This window comes from Diprion similis, unplaced genomic scaffold (genome assembly GCF_021155765.1).
Source record: "Diprion similis isolate iyDipSimi1 unplaced genomic scaffold, iyDipSimi1.1 ptg000032l, whole genome shotgun sequence".
Lineage (NCBI taxonomy): Eukaryota > Metazoa > Arthropoda > Insecta > Hymenoptera > Diprionidae > Diprion > Diprion similis.
This window is the reverse complement of record NW_025724981.1, coordinates 15,001-20,000: the sequence shown is the minus strand read 5'-3', so window position 1 is coordinate 20,000 and position 5,000 is coordinate 15,001. Positions and strand designations below refer to the sequence as shown.

The 5,000-nt window shown below is 57.9% G+C and overlaps 3 non-coding genes across 3 annotated transcripts in view; all 3 read left to right on the top strand.

The window, feature by feature from the left end:
- The first annotated feature begins 1,681 nt into the window (after positions 1-1,681).
- LOC124415252 lies at positions 1,682-3,593 on the top strand. The gene has a single exon (XR_006930229.1). It is a non-coding gene; the product is annotated as a small subunit ribosomal RNA (ribosomal RNA).
- Positions 3,594-4,355: 762 nt separating this feature from the next.
- Positions 4,356-4,510, top strand: LOC124415258. Its single transcript, XR_006930235.1, has one exon. It is a non-coding gene; the product is annotated as a 5.8S ribosomal RNA (ribosomal RNA).
- Positions 4,511-4,930: 420 nt separating this feature from the next.
- Positions 4,931-5,000, top strand: part of LOC124415255 — a 3,946-nt gene continuing 3,876 nt past the window's right edge. The window contains exon 1 of the ribosomal RNA XR_006930232.1: positions 4,931-5,000. This exon is cut by the window's right edge and continues 3,876 nt beyond it. This is a non-coding gene — a ribosomal RNA (large subunit ribosomal RNA).

Genomic DNA, 5,000 nt, shown 5'->3' with positions numbered 1-5,000 from the left:
AGGCAACGCGCCGGCGAGATTTTGACGGCACGTGGCCGGAATACCGAAATGTCCTAGGCCCGTTCGGCTGAAAACTTGGTATCGTACCGATAGACCGAAAGGCAACGCGCCGGCTACCCGGGTCGGCCGGGTGCCGGCCCCACGAAAAACTCGCACCCGTCCCGGTCTACCGAAAGGCGATGCGCCGGCGAGATTCGACTGTACGAGGCCGGAATACCGAAATGTCCTAGGCCCGGTCGGCGGGGAGCCGGCCCGGCGAAAAACTCACATTCGTCCCGATCTACCGAAAGGCGATGCGCCGGCGAGATTCGACTGTACGGGGCCGAAATTTCTCGGAGTCCCCGCCACGTCCGACGGTAAGGCGATGCGCCGGTTCCGGGCGTCGGAAGTGGCCCGGGCCGGCGAAGAACTGTACGTTCGTCCCGATCCACCGAAAGGCAATGCGCGCCGGTCGCGGCTGTCGGTTCGAGGCCGGAATTTTGTAAAAATCCTCGGCCCCCGTCGGCGGAAAGGCGACGCGCCGGCTCCAGGAGTTCCCAGGTAGCGTGACAGGCGTAGTACTTGACGTTCGTCTTGTTCCAACGAAAGGCAATGCGCCGGTCGCGGATGCCGGTACGAGGCATGAATTTCGTGAAAATCCTCGGCAAGATCGGCTAAAAGGCGATGCGCCGGCTCCCGGGTTCGGAAGGGAGCCGGTCCGGCGAAAAACTTGGTTCCGTCCCGATCGACCGAAAGGCAATGCGCCGGTCGCGGATGTCGGTACGGGGACGGAATTTCGTGAAAATCCTCGGCAAGATCGGCGAAAAGGCGATGCGCCGGCTCCCGGGTTCGGAAGGGAGCCGGCCCGGCGAAAAACTTTGTTCAGTCACGATCGACCGAAAGGCAATGCGCCGGTCGCGGATGTCTGTACGGGGACGGAATTTCGTGAGATCCTCGGCCCGTTCGGCGGAAAGGCGATGCGCCGGCTACCGGATTCGGTCCGATCCCTGTAGGCCGGCGAAACTTTGAATAAATCCGGCCCCTCGAGTCTCGCCCGCCGGCGACAAAGTCCCGAGGCCGAGTAATTTTTCGGATAGCCCGCGAAGGTTTCGTCCCGTAAGCCCACCGTGTTAACACCGCATCGGCGCCGACGTCCTAGCGGCCGGGCTCCTACTAGTAAGAGGAGCGAGTCGGTCGGGCCGGGTTCCCGGCGCCCGCCGGTCACCGTTCGGTACAGTGCGCCAGCACGTGCCGTACAGTTCGGTGTCGACCTAGCGCGGGCGTACGGGTACAATCCCGTATCCCCAGACCGTGAAACTCTGCTCATGTTCAATCGTCACTGCATTACCGCGGGTCGGTGTCTCAGACCGAATGGCCCTTGACGCGGTAGCAAGAAGTTCGCTCTCCGTTACGCACGGCAGGGTCGAACCTTTGAACGCACGCATCAACTCGCTCCGTACCGAGCGCCAACTCGAATACGAAAGAGATATCAATCCATCCCAGACGCTTTCAATCTAGCCGACGGGTACGGGAGATCGTTCGAACGCAACGCAACCGTGTGCCGCTTCGGCGGTACACGGAGTCGCGACCGGCCTGACGCCGGTCACGAAACACAACGTACAGTTAGACGTGTGGCCGACCGGGCCTGAGGACCCGGCGGCGATGGGTGGCGCACGTCCGAGCCTAGATTCAATGTCGAAGCTCCCTGGTTGATCCTGCCAGTAGTCATATGCTTGTCTCAAAGATTAAGCCATGCATGTCTCAGTGCAAGCCAAATTAAGGTGAAACCGCGAATGGCTCATTAAATCAGTTATGGTTTCTTAGATCGTACACACATTTACTTGGATAACTGTGGTAATTCTAGAGCTAATACATGCAAACAGAGTTCCGACCAGAGATGGAAGGAATGCTTTTATTAGATCAAAACCAATCGGCGGCGGGTACGTCCCGTCCGCCGTTTAACTTGGTGACTCTGAATAACTTTGGGCTGATCGCACGGTCTCGTACCGGCGACGCTTCTTTCAAATGTCTGCCTTATCAACTGTCGATGGTAGGCTCTGCGCCTACCATGGTTGTAACGGGTAACGGGGAATCAGGGTTCGATTCCGGAGAGGGAGCCTGAGAAACGGCTACCACATCCAAGGAAGGCAGCAGGCGCGCAAATTACCCACTCCCGGCACGGGGAGGTAGTGACGAAAAATAACGATACGGGACTCATCCGAGGCCCCGTAATCGGAATGAGTACACTTTAAATCCTTTAACGAGGATCCTTGGAGGGCAAGTCTGGTGCCAGCAGCCGCGGTAATTCCAGCTCCAATAGCGTATATTAAAGTTGTTGCGGTTAAAAAGCTCGTAGTTGAATCTGTGTCCCACGCTGTCGGTTCACCGCTCGCGGTGTCTAACTGGCATGATTGTGGGACGTCCTACCGGTGGGCTTAGCCCTCCGGGGCGGCCCAACTAATATCCCATCGCGGTGCTCTTCACTGAGTGTCGAGGTGGGCCGGTACGTTTACTTTGAACAAATTAGAGTGCTTAAAGCAGGCTATTTTCGCCTGAATACTGTGTGCATGGAATAATGGAATAGGACCTCGGTTCTATTTTGTTGGTTTTCGGAACCCCGAGGTAATGATTAATAGGGACAGATGGGGGCATTCGTATTGCGACGTTAGAGGTGAAATTCTTGGATCGTCGCAAGACGGACAGAAGCGAAAGCATTTGCCAAAAATGTTTTCTTTAATCAAGAACGAAAGTTAGAGGTTCGAAGGCGATCAGATACCGCCCTAGTTCTAACCATAAACGATGCCAGCTAGCGATCCGCCGAAGTTCCTCCGATGACTCGGCGGGCAGCTTCCGGGAAACCAAAGCTTTTGGGTTCCGGGGGAAGTATGGTTGCAAAGCTGAAACTTAAAGGAATTGACGGAAGGGCACCACCAGGAGTGGAGCCTGCGGCTTAATTTGACTCAACACGGGAAACCTCACCAGGCCCGGACACCGGAAGGATTGACAGATTGAGAGCTCTTTCTTGATTCGGTGGGTGGTGGTGCATGGCCGTTCTTAGTTGGTGGAGCGATTTGTCTGGTTAATTCCGATAACGAACGAGACTCTAGCCTGCTAAATAGGCGTACTTTCCGGTATCTCGAAGGCCCCCGGCTTCGGTCGGGCGGTTTTTACTACCGGCGTACAAATAAATCTTCTTAGAGGGACAGGCGGCTTCTAGCCGCACGAGATTGAGCAATAACAGGTCTGTGATGCCCTTAGATGTTCTGGGCCGCACGCGCGCTACACTGAAGGAATCAGCGTGTCTTCCCTGGCCGAAAGGCCCGGGTAACCCGCTGAACCTCCTTCGTGCTAGGGATTGGGGCTTGCAATTATTCCCCATGAACGAGGAATTCCCAGTAAGCGCGAGTCATAAGCTCGCGTTGATTACGTCCCTGCCCTTTGTACACACCGCCCGTCGCTACTACCGATTGAATGATTTAGTGAGGTCTTCGGACTGGTACGCGGCAATGTCTCGGCATTGCCGATGTTGCCGGGAAGATGACCAAACTTGATCATTTAGAGGAAGTAAAAGTCGTAACAAGGTTTCCGTAGGTGAACCTGCGGAAGGATCATTAACGTTTCGTACTGCCTGAAGCAGCGATTCGTGAGGGCGGGGTCGTTATCGCCGCTTGCGGCGCGTACGCCCCGCCGTAACAAATACTCTTGAAGAGACCTTATAGAACGTCGTAACGGTCGGGCCTGGGTGGCCGGCGGCGCGCAACATCCGTCGTACCAAAATGAGCGGCGCTGACGCCGGATCCGATGGGTCCAGCGTTCGCCGCGGTCACGACGAGCGCGCTCGCCGGCGTTACCCGCCCGACGACCGATTCGTGCGCGGCACATAGCGACCCGTCACTCCGCCACGGCGGAGCAGCGGCGGGTCGGTCCGCGCCTTCGGTGCCGAGGTCTGGCCGCGTCTCGTCGGACTTTGGTAGGGTCCGACGAGGGTCAAGTGCGAGACTGGTCTATGCGCTACGTCACGGGCAACCTATCCCGCGTATCCGGGGCGTCGCGGCTCACACGCCGCCCGCGCCCGGACATGCGGGGCCGCACACGCGGCAGGTTGGAACGCGAATCTTCGCCCGTACGACGTAGCGCGGCGGCGGCCCAAGGCCGCCGCCGGCCCACTGCCGTCGGCCCGCAATCCCAGCGGTTGCGGGACACGACGGCTCTTGAACGTATCGTACAAATCGAAAAGTGACGCGCGGCGCCCGTTCCTCCCGCGCGCGGTTCTCCGCGCGAGGGCCGAAGCACGCGGCGCCGCGTTATATACAAACTATCACAGAAGGCCGGTAACAACCGTAATTGCGCACTTACATGCGAAATTCACATATGATTACCCTGAACGGTGGATCACTTGGCTCGTGGGTCGATGAAGAACGCAGCTAATTGCGCGTCAACTTGTGAACTGCAGGACACATGAACATCGACATTTCGAACGCACATTGCGGTCCACGGATACAATTCCCGGACCACGCCTGGCTGAGGGTCGTTTCACAACGACACACTGCTCTGTAGGCACGGGATTTCCCTGCACACACGAGCGAATGACTGGGTTCTCGCCGTCCGTGTCGCGCGCCAGCCGCGCGTCAACGGATGGCGTTGCCTCAAACGAACACGTATGTCACGGTTACGACGCGTCACCGCTGATCGCGGGGTCGAGCTGTCGCTGCCGTTCGTCACGTTCCCGGTGCTAGCGATAGTGGGCGAGAGAACGAACGAATCCGGCACGGCGACACCGACCTTTCACCGCGCGGCCGGTCGCCGCTCATGCTAACGAATTCCGCGAACGTCGCTTTGCCCGCAGGGCGGAGCCGTGTTCCGGTCGTTTCCGTGACTGATTTTATATTGCCGTCCTCGCGTGTCCGTGCTTAACCGCCGTTACCACGTCGAAGTACAGCGATAATCACGACGACCTCAGAGCAGGCGAGACTACCCGCTGAATTTAAGCATATTACTAAGCGGAGGAAAAGAAACTAACT